Source organism: Orycteropus afer, unplaced genomic scaffold (genome assembly GCF_000298275.1).
Source record: "Orycteropus afer afer isolate SDZICR_OR568_19922 unplaced genomic scaffold, OryAfe1.0 scaffold00055, whole genome shotgun sequence".
Taxonomy (NCBI): domain Eukaryota; kingdom Metazoa; phylum Chordata; class Mammalia; order Tubulidentata; family Orycteropodidae; genus Orycteropus; species Orycteropus afer.
In genome coordinates this window covers 610,560-624,123 of record NW_006921642.1, presented here as the reverse complement: position 1 = coordinate 624,123, position 13,564 = coordinate 610,560, and the positions used below count along the sequence as shown (strand labels likewise).

General features: G+C 39.2%; 1 protein-coding gene across 1 annotated transcript in view; it reads left to right on the top strand.

The window, feature by feature from the left end:
- NAXD (NAD(P)HX dehydratase) overlaps positions 1-13,564 on the top strand; it is a 78,853-nt gene that overhangs the window by 48,855 nt on the left and 16,434 nt on the right. The gene's annotated exons all lie outside the window — the stretch shown is intronic.

Below are 13,564 nucleotides of genomic sequence, written 5' to 3'. Positions count from 1 at the left end.
ATATTGTATACCAGGTTGAAATTGAAAGTCATTGTCACAAATGACCCAAGTTAGACTATGAAATTTCTGAGATTAAATTATTCTCAAAACTTTATCTTTGTTCTAAGCTGTACATTTAGATAACAGTCCAAAAGGTATTGTTTCGGTGCTAGCTTCAGGTGGCTTCTCTTAAAAGCCCTTTTAACCTAATTTCTTACCTAGGAGGTTTTCATTGTGTCTAGAAAACACCGGGCATTGTGCCCTAGTAACCTCAATTTTTGGCTGGCACCATCTTTGACATCTGCTCTCTGCTGTCCTTCTTAGATAAAAATAGCACACACAACACAGCCAAGTTACATTCATGCTAGATCTGGCTATAAAGTGACTTAGGACTTGGGGCATGAGACCCCAATTTAGATTCATACATTTTTTTATTTCTCATTTATATTATTATTTGTTACTTAATACTTACTTTATGTCTACCTTAATCTAAAAGAATGAAAATTTTAATTCTCAAAAGTTTGAAATACAAATAAATGCCAACTGGAATCGGGGAAAATAATATCAGAATGGAATGCCAGATTCATGTTCTGTAGTTCCATGAGCACCTTCTTCTACCAGTCTGCTTCACTTTTTGACACTTTCTGGACTTGACATGTGAGGGTCCCTTTGCCTGGGATGTGTATTCTCCTGGGTGGACGTGTCTCAGGAACTTTCCCATACAGTAATCTCTCCTGAGTTCCCTGGGCCTTTGTCAGTGTCCCATAATGCCTATGCATGCTCCAATCCTAGGACAAGACAGTGAAGCACATTTAGTATGGCCTGGTTTCAGGTCTTAGAAATGAGCTCACAACCCTGGATCACAGTGTGCTTATCTAGATGGTACTATAACCTCATAGATTGTGGGCATTGGTGATTCAGTGGTAGAATTCTCACTTTCCTTGCAGGAGTCCTTCGTTTGGTTCTCAGCCAACGTACTTCATGCACAGACACCACCTGTCTTGTCAGCAGAGGCTTGCATGTTGCTGTGATGCTGAACAGCTTTTATTGGAGCTTCCAGACTAAGATGGACTAGGAAGAGAAGCCTGGTGATCTGCATCTGAATAGCAGCCAGTGAGAAACCTATAGATTGCAATGGTTGGATCCCCAACCAGTCGTTTCATTCTGTACATGGTACATGAGGTCACCATGAGTTGGAGGCCAACTTGACGACAGCTAACAGCAACAACAAAAAGCCTCACAGACTCATAAAGAGGTGGTGAGCATTAAAGAGTGAGTGCACACGAAATCCTTAGATGGTGTCTGTCCATATTATGTTCACTAAAAGATTAGCAATAGTACTAAATAGTACCCCCATCATCGTTATTATCCTAATGGCACTCTGTTGCCATTGTTAGTTGACTTAGGTTGCTCTTTAGGAGCTCTGGTAGTATAGTGTCTTGGGCATTTGACTGCTAACCAGAAGGCTGGTGGTTCAAACCCACCAGCCACTCCTCAGAAAGAAGGTTGGACAATCTACTTCTGTAGTGATACTGCCTCGGAAACCCAAGGAGGGGTCGCTATGAGTTGGGTCCAACTCGAGGGCACATAACAACAACAACATGAAGCCTTGAGGTTTTGAAGGTGGAGAGTGTCTCTCATCTCCAGATCCCCAGGGCTACACACAAACTGGAGAGAAAGGAGGCCAGGATGGAAGGAGAACACTACAGGGCAGGGGGAAGAACCATAATTATGAGGGAGAAGAGAACTAACTGTAACTGAGAGGTCTCTGCTCAGCTCTTGTGTTTTGAATTAAACTGAACGAAAGCTCAAGTTAAAGGAAGGTGCCTGGAGCTGTTTTTGTTAGTTGTGCTTTCTTAGTCATCTTACTGGTAAAGCATATTGAGGGGAAAAAAAGGTAGAAATGTGTTTGCTTTACTAGAATTTAATGAGAAAATGCATTTTAAGGATATTTTCTATAATGAATCTTCCAATCCCAGCCTTTCTGGTGAAAGCTCAGTTTTGAAAATCACTTTGCTCAAACTCCTATACAGTTCAGAATTATCACTGCCAAGAAACTGTAGCCATGATGAATGATTAGTAATTGGGATGAATTAAAATTGAGTGATATCTCTTCTGCTTTAAGATTGATAGTGAATCCATTTATTACTGCTCTTTTCAACAAGATTGCTTGAGTTGTGCCTGAAAGCTTCGATGCTCATCCAATGAACTATTTGTTTGTTGACATTTTTTTTTCTTTTTTTGGTACTGAAAACAGGTAACAGTTAGAAATCTCTTTCTTCTCTGTGTCTCATACTACTGTGGATTTAGAAGTTTGCCTTTTTGTCTAGTGAAAATTCTGAAAACAAAGAAAAGGAGCCTACTGTCTAGAACTGGAAGGCAATGACAAGAAAGTTGGCCTGACTGAAATCTGTGGGGAGTGCTGGAAGATTAGAGCTGTTATGAGCAGAATGCCTGTGTGTTTCAGGAGGAGGTGACGGTTCAATTCTGGACTAAGAAGCTGTGATAATAGAAGCGCTGGTGGTGGAAGGGGTAGCTATTCATTCCTTTTAAAAAGAGCTGAGAGAATAGTGAGTGATTAATGAGCCAGCAGTAGTGCATTCAGGATAAATAATCTGAGAGGCAATCAAACACAATTTAAAAGTAGCTCTAGATGACACATTGTGCAAATTAGAGGCATTTAGGATTCTACTGGTTTTGAAACGACATGGAATTAGCATGGTGAGTGCCAGTCGTTTGTCAGGTGGTGCCATTCAGATCTTTGGAAATTTTAACCACTTGCTGTAAAGTAGAAGTTAATAATAGTTTAGGAGTGATAGATCCTTGGTTTCATCTGAGGGGGAGAACATTTCTCACCGGGGCGTTCCCATTTGTAAACAGCATGTCTAAATCACGAGTCTGCTCCATTTTGTTCAACACTTTGCATCCTGAGGGTGCAGAATGCATTAGTTGTTCTCTGCACAGTAGGGGCTTCACTTGTGCAGGTCACAGGAGATATGGCAGTGATAATTATGCCACTTCACTGGACAGTTTGTCTTTGGAAATAGAGGCAAATGAGCATTTCCTGCTAGAATAGACCCCAGAGGGTTTCTTCCCCCCCACTCCCCCAGAGACTTGTGACGATAGGTTTCTTGATCTTTCCGATCTGCCGGTTAACCTCTGGGGCATAAGACATATTCTCTGACCCCTGTTTTGTATCCACATTCTCTAATGGCCTGATTGTCCTTGATTCTAGAATCTCAGTGAACATTGCTTGCTTAAACATTTTGGAGATTTATACATGCCTTTGGTGTAGATAGGTTTGACTTCATTAATAGCAACGATAAGTTTCAGGCTAGTGCTTCTGCAGTGAATACTCACTCTTCAGTAGCGATTCAATGTTGACTGGGCCATCCAGTAATGTAGCCTTGATATGGAGGTGTTACAGCTGGACCACAGTATTCATTAGAATGTTTTCTGAACACAACATTAAACACAGACTTCCTCTTGCCTATAGCTGTGATCTGTTGGTCAAAGGCAGACCCGAAGTTTGAAGCTTATCTGCTAGTCCCTCATAATAAGAACATCTAGAAGACCCCGGTCAGCCATATTGTCGTCACGTGTCCTAGAGGCACTGTTTCCGAAGGGCGCTGACCTTTAAGGAATGTCTACATTTGTTAAATTCTGAGAAGCTTTTACCATGTTGGGAATTTAGTAGCTCATCCTTAACAAAAGACTCCTCTGGTATTTCTAAGTATTTGTCATATAGACGATTCATTCCATAACAAAGGATTTTTTTTTATTATTAGTGTTATATTTCATTTTATTTATTTTGCTTTAGGTGCAAGTTTACACAGCAGAATTTGTTTTACATTCAACATTTCATGCGCATTTGGTTTCACTCGCTAATTACCATCCCCACCATGAACCCACTCTCGTCTTCTCCATTCCCAGTAACTACCCCCCACACCCGTGCCCTTCTTAATAATACACTCCTGTGTGTCCTGCTTTCCCACCATGTGAATGTTGCCCCTCTGGTGCCCCATGGCCGATTGCTCCAAGGGGTATATCTCCGTAGTGTATGTGGGTACATTGCCCTGGGTTAAGTAGTCTGCATGTACATCTTACTGACTACTGGGCTGAGAGCCAGCCCTTGGGAGTAAGTTTTATCCCAGGCCATAGTCTTGAGGGTCCCACCAGACCCCATCCGACCAGTAATTCTGGTCATTATTGTGTTTTTGAATTTTGTTCTGTGTTTTCCCTTCTACTCTATCCAGTATCTCCAGTTTTGATCCTTTCCTGAGTGGTTGGCATTGGTAGTTGGGTACCACCTAGTTCTTCTGATCTGAGGGCCATCAGGTCCTATGGCTGATTGCTTTCAAATGCCCTTTTTTTTTTTTTTTCCACTCTTCTTCTCTTCCAATGATAGGAGACCATTAGCTGCATCTTAGATGGCCACTTGAAAGCTTTTAAGACCCCAGTTGCTACTCACCAAGTAGTTTGTAAAGCATGATTTTTATGTATTTTGTTGTGCCAGTTGAGTCTGGTGTCCCCCAGTACTATGGTCCTGACTCAACAAAGAATTTAATGCTGAGAAAATTTAAGATCAGCCTTTAGAAGTAATGGCTAATTGAAGGTTAATTAGAAACGAAGAACTTAGTTTTGAAATGACCATTTAAGTGAATGGGAAAAGTAACTGCTAGGATTTTACCACAATTCCTTCATAAACTTATTTCTTCTTTGGAACAAATATGTGTGCTGAGGTAGAGACCCTGGCCTGGAAACAGTTATTAGCTGGGTGAGCCAAGACAGGTCATGAAACTTCTTTGACCTTGAGTTTCCTCATCTGTATTACTTATTGAAAGGAGCTGTGGTGACCCAATGGTTAAATATTTGGCTGGTACCGAAAGATTGACAGTCAAACCCAACAGGTGGCTCTACGGAATAGAGGATCTGGCGATGTGCTTTCATAAAGATTGCATCTCGAGATCCTGTGGGGCAGTTCCACTCTGCAGTTCTCACAGTCACTGTGAGTCACAATTAACTATATGGCACACAACAACAACATTACTTACTGAATTATTAAAATTGATAGAACATGTGAAGTGTATACTAACATTTTTATTGTGTGTGTTTTGTGTGCCAGGCATTTTTCCAAGCACTTTATATTAATTAACTCATTTAATTCTCACAACAAACCTATGATATAGATACTATTTCTTTTTTTACAAATGAAGCCACTAACAGCATTTAGTAGATATTAGGCATCTAAAGCTACCCAGGTAGGAAGTGGCTGAGCCAGAATTCATATCCAGAAAGTTCAGTGCTACAATTGGTACTTTCTTGATTCCTAAACTCTAAGAAACAAACGAGATTTTATATATAAAAACATTTTCAGCGGGCTGTGTAAGTAAAGAGCATTATTCATTTCAATTAATTCTGCCACCATGTGCCATGCCTTGTGGGAGGCACTGGAAACACACATTCTAATGCTGGCAAGTACTTGTATTTTTTGCATATAACATGCTGACGTAAGCAACATGCACACACATATAACTTACATAGTGTGCTGTGGTAGTTAAGGTTATGTGTCAATTTGGCTAGGCCTGCTTTTGAGTGGTTGGGCAGCTGAACGTAGCTATTCCCTCTGGTGGTGGTGGTTATGTGCCGTCGAGTCGGACCTGACTCATAGCGACCCCTCCTTGGGTTGCCAAGGTAGTATCACTACAGAAATAGATTGCCCAGCTTTCCTTCCAAGCAGTGGCTGGTGGGTTTGAACCACCAGCCTTCTGGTTAGCAGTCAAGTGCCTTAGGCACTATGCTACCAGAGCTCCCATTCCCTCTGGTAAGATTGGTAATTGACTCCATGGTGGAATCTACTGGAGCAGCGGAGTAGCTGCTTTAGGGATGTGGTCTGCTTCCAGAATATAAGAAACAACTTTGAGGAAGGCAAGGTGGTGTAGTACGTAAGACATTTGACTGCTAACCAGAAGGTTGGCAGTTCAAACCCACCAGCCACTCCACAAAAGGAAGACTGGGCAATCTACTTCTGTAAAGATTTACCACCTCGAAAACCCAATGGCGGTCACTGTGAGTCAGAACTGACACGATGGAAGTGTTTGGTTTGTTGAGGAAGGTATCCAGCTTATGGCATGCTTGAATCCCACACGAAGACGAGTGGTTAATTCAGCGGCCTGGCACATTTGCCAGTCTTGGGACTGTTAATAGGACTTGAATCAATGGCTTGCCATGTGGTTTGGTAATATTGGGACTGTGCCATTTTACTTGTCGACCATGGGCCTATTAGCCTCTGCAGCCAGCAGCTGCCTGAGTGAAGAGACACCTAGCTTCATTGGGCCGGGAACAAGGGGCAGAGCTGAAGTCCAAGGTCAAGGGGGCTTTCACCCAGCCCCTACACCTTGGCACTTTGAACTTGGACTTCTAGCCTCCAAAACTGTAAGAGAATAAATTCCTGTAAAGCCATCCCATTTGTGGTATATTCCTGTCAGAATGGCACTTGAGCTAACCAAAACACGTACATGGGAAACTAACTTGTGAGGGGGTTGCACAGTTTGCAAAAAGTGAATGTGATTTGCATATAGGAAAATGTCACAGGAATGTTATTGGTGGTGCCACCTTTGGGAATTGTCTTAAAATACGTACAATCTTACTAAGCCTGTTCAGACCCTTTTTAAATCCCACTTCAGGGACTGTATTTCAAAGAGAAATAATCCAAAGTAGGAGGAGAAGTAATTTGTAAAAGTTATGTATGCTGATGTCTGTCCATGCCCAAACAGGGAGGCATGATTAAGCAAACTTTACTATATCATTCCGTTGGAATACTATAATCATTTATGTTCTCTATAACCATATTAAAGACAAGTGAATTATGTTCAACATAAGAAAATAGTACCTAAAATGAAGAATAATTAGTACAGCAATATAAAAACGCATTAATACACATCAAGAAAGACCAGAGATTAATGTGGAAAAAAAGCTAGAATTACCTTTACTTCTGATTCTTTTCTCTGAATTTAAGTCATAATCAAGTCTCTTGGTATATTTATCCTTTAAAAAACAGCAAACAAACGATTTTGTAATGTAACAGTGAAAAGATGAGATGTAAAGGTGGGTCTCATCACCCTTTCAGACCAAACTCCAGAGGTTACCATTTTGGTTCATACGTTTTGGTCTTTTTTTTTTCTTTTTTTCTCTCCTACGCATATAAAACAGCAATCATGGTAATGATAATTGCTAACATTTATTGAACATTTCCTATATTCTAAGCAATGCACGGGAGTTCTGGTAGTATAGTGGCTAAGGCACTTGACTGCTAACCAGAAGGCTGGTGGTTAAACGCACCAGCCACTCCTCGGAAGGAAGATGGGGCAATCTACTTCCGTAGTGATACTGCCTCGGAAACCCAAGGAGGGGTCGCTATGAGTCGGGTCTGACTCGACGACATACAACAACAACAACAAGCAGTGCACTATGCATTCTTCTGATCAGATTTCAGCTCAGTGCCTGGTGCATAGCAGACATTTAGTAGATATTTTCTGAATGAATTAATAACACTGTTGTGTGTAATCCTGAAAACCGTCCTATTAGGTAGATACTGTTCTTACCCTCATTTTTCAGATGAGGAAATTGAAACCTAGAGAAGTTAAATTCTGAAATTAATTACTAAATTAAATTATATGGCCATCCCTGAGGTGGTCATGCAGCAAATAAATTGTTGAGCAAAGTTGTTATTTTAAAAAAATAATAATAACAGCTTTATTGAGCTATAATCCACCTACTTTACAATTCATCCATTAAAGTATAAAATTCATTGGTTTCTAAAGTATATTCACAGAGTTGTGCAGGTATCACCACAATTTTATTTATTTATTTATTTATTTTTGATGTTTTATTATTTTAAATTTCAGTACTTTGGGTGCAAATTTACAGAGCAAAATTTGTTTTTCATTCAACAGTTTGTGTACATTTAAGTTCACACCCCGATTATAGTCAATTTTGAAACATGCTCATCACCCCAAAAAGAAATGCTGTATTCATTAGCAGCTACTCCCCATTTCCTCTCAAGCTTCCCAACCCCAGGCAACCATTAATCTACCTTCTGTTTCTGTAGACTTGACTATTCTGGACATTCCATATAAATGTAATTATACAATATGTGGTCTTTTGTGTCTGGCTTCTTTTACTTGACATAATATGTTCAGGGTTCATCTATGTAGTAGCATGTATCAGTACTTCATTCCTTTTTGTTACTGAGTAATACTCCATTGTACAGATATGCCAGATTTTGTTTATATCAGTTGATGAACGTTTGGGTTGTTTCCACTTTTGGGCTATTATAAATAATGATACTATAAACATTCATTTGCAGGTTTTTGTGTGGACATATGCTTTGATTTCTGGGAGTAGAATTACTAGGTATAGTAACTATAAGGAACCCTGGTAATGCAGTGGTTAGGGCACTCAGCTGCTAAATGAAAGGTCAGTGGTTTGAACCCACCAGCCACTTTATGGGAAAAAGGTGTGGCAATTTGCTTTTCTAAAGATTATGGCCTTGGAAACCCTATAGGGCAGTTCTACTCTGTCCTTGTTGTTGCTGTTGTTATTATGTGCCGTGGAGTTGCACCCAACTCATGGCAACCCTACCTTGGGTTTCCAAGGCGGTATCACTACGGAAATAGATTGCTCAGCCTTCCTTCCTAGGAGTGGCTGGTGGGTTTGAACAAACAGCCTTCTGGTTAGCAGTCAAGTGCCTAGGCACAACGCTACCAGAGGGTCACTGAGAGTTGAAATCAACTGGACGTCAGTGGGGGTATAGTAACTATGTTTTACATTTTAAGGAACTGTCAAACTGTTTTCTCAAGTGGCTGTCCCCTTTTACATTTCCACCAGCAATATATGAGGGTTCCATTTTCTCTATTCTCACAAACCCTTGTTAACTGTCTGTCATATGATTATAGCCTTCTTACTGGGTGTGGGGAGGACCCTAGGTGGTGCAAACAGTTGGTGGTATGAATGTACTCACCCATATTGCAGAAGAAAGACCTGGCAATCTGCTTCAGCTAACACTGCAGCCAAGGAAACCCTTTGGAGCAATTCTGTTCTATAACATATGGGGTGACAGTGAATTAGAATAGACTTAATGGCAGTGGGTTTCAGGTTTGTTTTATTTTTCGGTTTACTGGGTACAAAGTGACACCAAATTGTGTGGATTTTTTCCTCCCTCATTTTGGTTTGCATTTCCCTGTTGGCTAATGATGTTGAGCATTTTTTCATGTGCCATTTAAAAAACTGAATTGTTTATCTTTTATTATTGAGTTATAGGAGTTCTTTATATATTCTAGATACCAGTCCCTTATCAGAGATAAAATTTGCAAATATTTTCTCTCATTTGGTGGATTATCTTTTCACTTTCTTTTTTAGGTTTCAACAATTGCAAAAGGTTTATACTGGTAGTTGTGTTACACTAGGATAGCACAAAATGAACTTAGCAAGAGAAGTCTTTCTTGGTCAATGAAAATTTTTTAGCAAAAATAAATATAATTTTCCAGGAAAAGAGATTAGAACAAATACAAAAATTATTAACAGTAGTTGGGCATTTTTTTTGCTCTTCTTTTTTGATGTGTGCATTTATTGCTATACATTGGCATCTGATAACTGCTTTTGCTGTGTCCCAAAGATTTTGGTATGTTATGTTTTCATTCTCATTCAATTTAAGGAATTTTTAAAATTTCATTTTTTATTTCTTATATTACCCAGTTGTTTTTGAGGAGGGTGTTGTTCAGTTTCCATGTGTTTACTCTTATTCTGTTGATCTTCCTATTGTTGATTTCTAATTTTATAGCATTGTGATCTGAGAAGATGCTGTGCAGTATTTCAATGTTTTTAAATTTATGAAGGCTTGCTTTATGGCCTAGCATACGGCCTATCCTGGAAAATGTTCCATGTGCACTGGAGAAGAATGTATATTGTGCTGCTGTTGGGTGAAGTGCTCTGTAGATGTCTGTAAGGTCAAGTTGATGGATTGTATTGTTTACCTTTTCTGTACCTTGTTGAGTTTCTTTCCAGTTATTCTGTCTTTCATTGAAAGTGCTGTATTGAAGTCTCCCACTCTGATGGTGGAGTCATCTGTTTGCCTTTTCAGCTCTTTTAAAGTTTGATTTATGTGTTTTTGGATTCTTTCATTGGGGCCATAGTTATTAATTATGGTTATATCTTCTTGTTCAATTGATCTTTTAATCATTATATAATGTCCTTCCTTGTCTCATATGGTGGTTTTTGTCTTAAAGTTGCTCCTCTTTTTTAGTTGCCATTTGCTTAATATATCTTTTCCAACCTTTGATTCTTAGTCTATTTTTGTGTTTGTCTCTAAGGTGTGTCTCTTGAGACAGCATATGGATGGGTTATGTTTTCTTATGCAGTCTGTAACTCTCCATCTCTTGAGTGGTGCATTTAATCCATTAACATTCAGTGTGATTACTGGCAAGTATGAATTGGTTGCTGTCATTTTGTTCTGTGTTTTTTCATGGTGTTCCTGGTTTCTTTGTTCCATATAATTTTCTGTGCTCAGCTCATTATGTTTATGAATCATGTAATTATTTTCTTTATTGCTGTTGTTTTAGTATTTGCTAAATATTTGTGCTTGTTCTCTTTTTTTATTGTGATGTGAAGGTTTATTATTTTTCTTTGAGGATACCCAGTGATTTATAATTTTCTCCCTGAGTTTAGAACAGTTCTTCTTTCTTGCAACTCTCTTGATTTATTCACCACTTAGAAGTCTGTAACTATATTATTTCCCCCCTCTTTTTGGTTTGTAGTTGTCCTCATTTGTCAATTGATGTCTCTGGTTCCCTGTTTACAATCTTGTAAGCTTGTTTTACATTGGATACTTCATAGCTGTGTTGGTTTCTGGGTTATGTCATGTTGTGTATTAATAGTTGGTTGTGTTGTTGGCTATTATTGGTTCTCTGTTCAAAGGACTCCCTTTAGCATCTCTTGTAAGGTTGGTCTGGTTTTAACAAATTCCCTTAATTTCTGCTTATCTGGAAATGTCCTAATTTCACCATCATATTTGAGGGACAGTTTTTCTGGGTACATAATTCTTGGTTGGAAGTTTTTTTCTTTCAGTGTTTTATATATACCATCCCACTGTCTTCTTGCCTGCTTGGTTTCTGTTGAGAAATATGAGCTTAGTCTTATTGGTTGCCCCTTGTAGGTAATGTTTTGTTTTTCCTGTGCTGCTCTCATGATTCTTTCTTTGTTTTTGATTTTGGTGAGTTTGATGATGATATGTCTTGGTGTTTTTCTTTTGGGATCTATCCTGTTTGGGGTTCGTTGGACTTCCTGAATGGATATATTCTCATCTTTCATCATATCAGGGAAGTTCTTCAACAAATCGTGGACAATTTTCTCAGTGGTTTTATTTTTCTCTTCTTGTTCTGGAATTCCAATGACACGTAGGTTATTCCTTTTGATGGTATCCCGCATGAACCTTAGACTTTCTTCATTTTGTTATGATCTTTTTTCTGATTGATCCCTTTCCAAAGAAGTATTCAGGTATTTGTCTTCAGTCTCATTAATTCTGTCTTCCATTCCATCAATTCTACTTCTTTGCCCTTTCAATGTGTTATCTATTTCTAACAATTTAGTATTAATCTTCTGGATTTCTATCTGTAGATTTAGAATCATTTCTAATTTTTCATTTATTTTTGTCATTTTGTTCTTGTATTTTCTTTCGAAATAGTTCTAGGATTTTGTCTATGTTATCCTTGATTTTGTCAGTGTTTTCCTTGATCTGTCTCTCAATCCCTTTGAAGATACCTAAATATAATTCTTTTGACTTCCTTATCAGGGAGTTCCAATGCTGCTTTTTCCTCAGGGATATGTTCTGGGTCTGTATCCTGCTCCCTTGTTTCTACCGCTTTATCTTGCTTCTTTGTGTGGACTGTGATGGTCTGTTGTCTCTGAGACATAGGGACATTTTTGTATTTATATCTCTGTTAACTGTTTGTGAAGAATCGCTAAGGGTGAGTCAGGCTCTACTTGGTGGTCATTTATCATTGGCCAGTTGGAGAAGGAAGTGGTGGCTCTCTCAGTGACTGAAGCTGCAGGAGGTGCAGGTGTAGTTGTGCCATATGGGTGCAGTTGCTGTCTCCCACTCAATTAGACAAAAACAATTGAAAAACCATCAAAAAAGTAAAAGCAAGTGGACAAAAAAAATACTACATAAACACACAGGAAAAATCACCAACAAAAGAAAAAAAAAAACGAAACCCCTGCAATATCTGGGGAGAGGGCAGTAAGAGAAAAAAGGTAGAGTAGGAGAATAATGAAGAAAAAATGGGAAAAATGCAAAAAGAGAAACAAGGAATGGGGTTAACCACGAGAAAGAAAAAAATGAGGACCAGGAACAGGGAAGAGAGAAAAAGCTGAAAACTAGAACCTGGGAAGGGAAGAAGGAAGAATAGTAATGAAAAGGACAAATAATAGTAATAATAATAATTTTAAAACAAACAAACTAAAAAAAAAAAGAAAGAAAAAAATCTGGGCAGGGCAGGGCATCCAGGCTCAGTCCGAGCACACAGACTGGGATGGAATTCTTGCGGACCCAGAAGGTAGGTGGGAGTGAGGGATAGCTGCACCTCCACCACCTAAGAGACTGTGAGGGTATAAGAGTAACAAGGGGAATATCGCACCTTTCCAGTCATTCATGTCCTGAATGTCCTTGTGATTCCCAGCAAGTGGAGCCTATTCTTAAGTCCCTGAAATCTGAGAGAACACTATTGGTTTAAATATCCAAAATGGTGGAATTTCTCGTAAACATTCAAAATGGCTGCACCATCTGGACAAAAGTCCACAGCTCAGCCCACCTTCTTCTTCGCTGCTTCTCCTTTTATTCACCAGCTACCAGTGCTGTCCTCTGTGTAGGCCCTGGCTAGCAGGGCTGATTTTTAGGTTAATTTTTAGATCCTAACACCACTCAGCATATCCAAGCTGTCTGTGCCATCAGGAACGCTGCCAGACCGCAGCTCCATATATCTCCTTTTTCTGTGTTTTCATGCAGATTCTTCTATTAGTTGGAGTTTAGTCAACTTTTATATCCTTCCCTTGAAAGCTCAGGGCTCCAGGATTATGCTCTGTATCTGTGTTAATTGGTTCCCCTTTTCTTTGTTGAAGAGGGTCTGTGCAGTCTGACTGCCTATTCCACCATGTTACCAGAACTCCCTTTTTTTTTTTTTTCATTTTATTTTTTAATTTGGAAAAGTCCAATGCTATTGAATACGTTATTCCACTATTGCACTAAAATGGCAATATTCACACTGCTTTGCAATCCTTACCTTTGATTTTTTTTTTTTTTTAATTGTGATTTGGGTGCAGATTTACTGAGCAAATTCACTTTCCATACAGCAGTTCACATATACTTTGTCTGACGTCAAAGTATATCAGACTGCATTGTCAGTGAAGGCAAACACGGGTATATGGGTGGATAGATGGGTGGACAGGCTAAACGATTAGCTATGTCTATGAAATGGGGAGGGTATCCAAGAACATATATAGGGTTGGCAGACAATGGTCCTATAAGTTTACC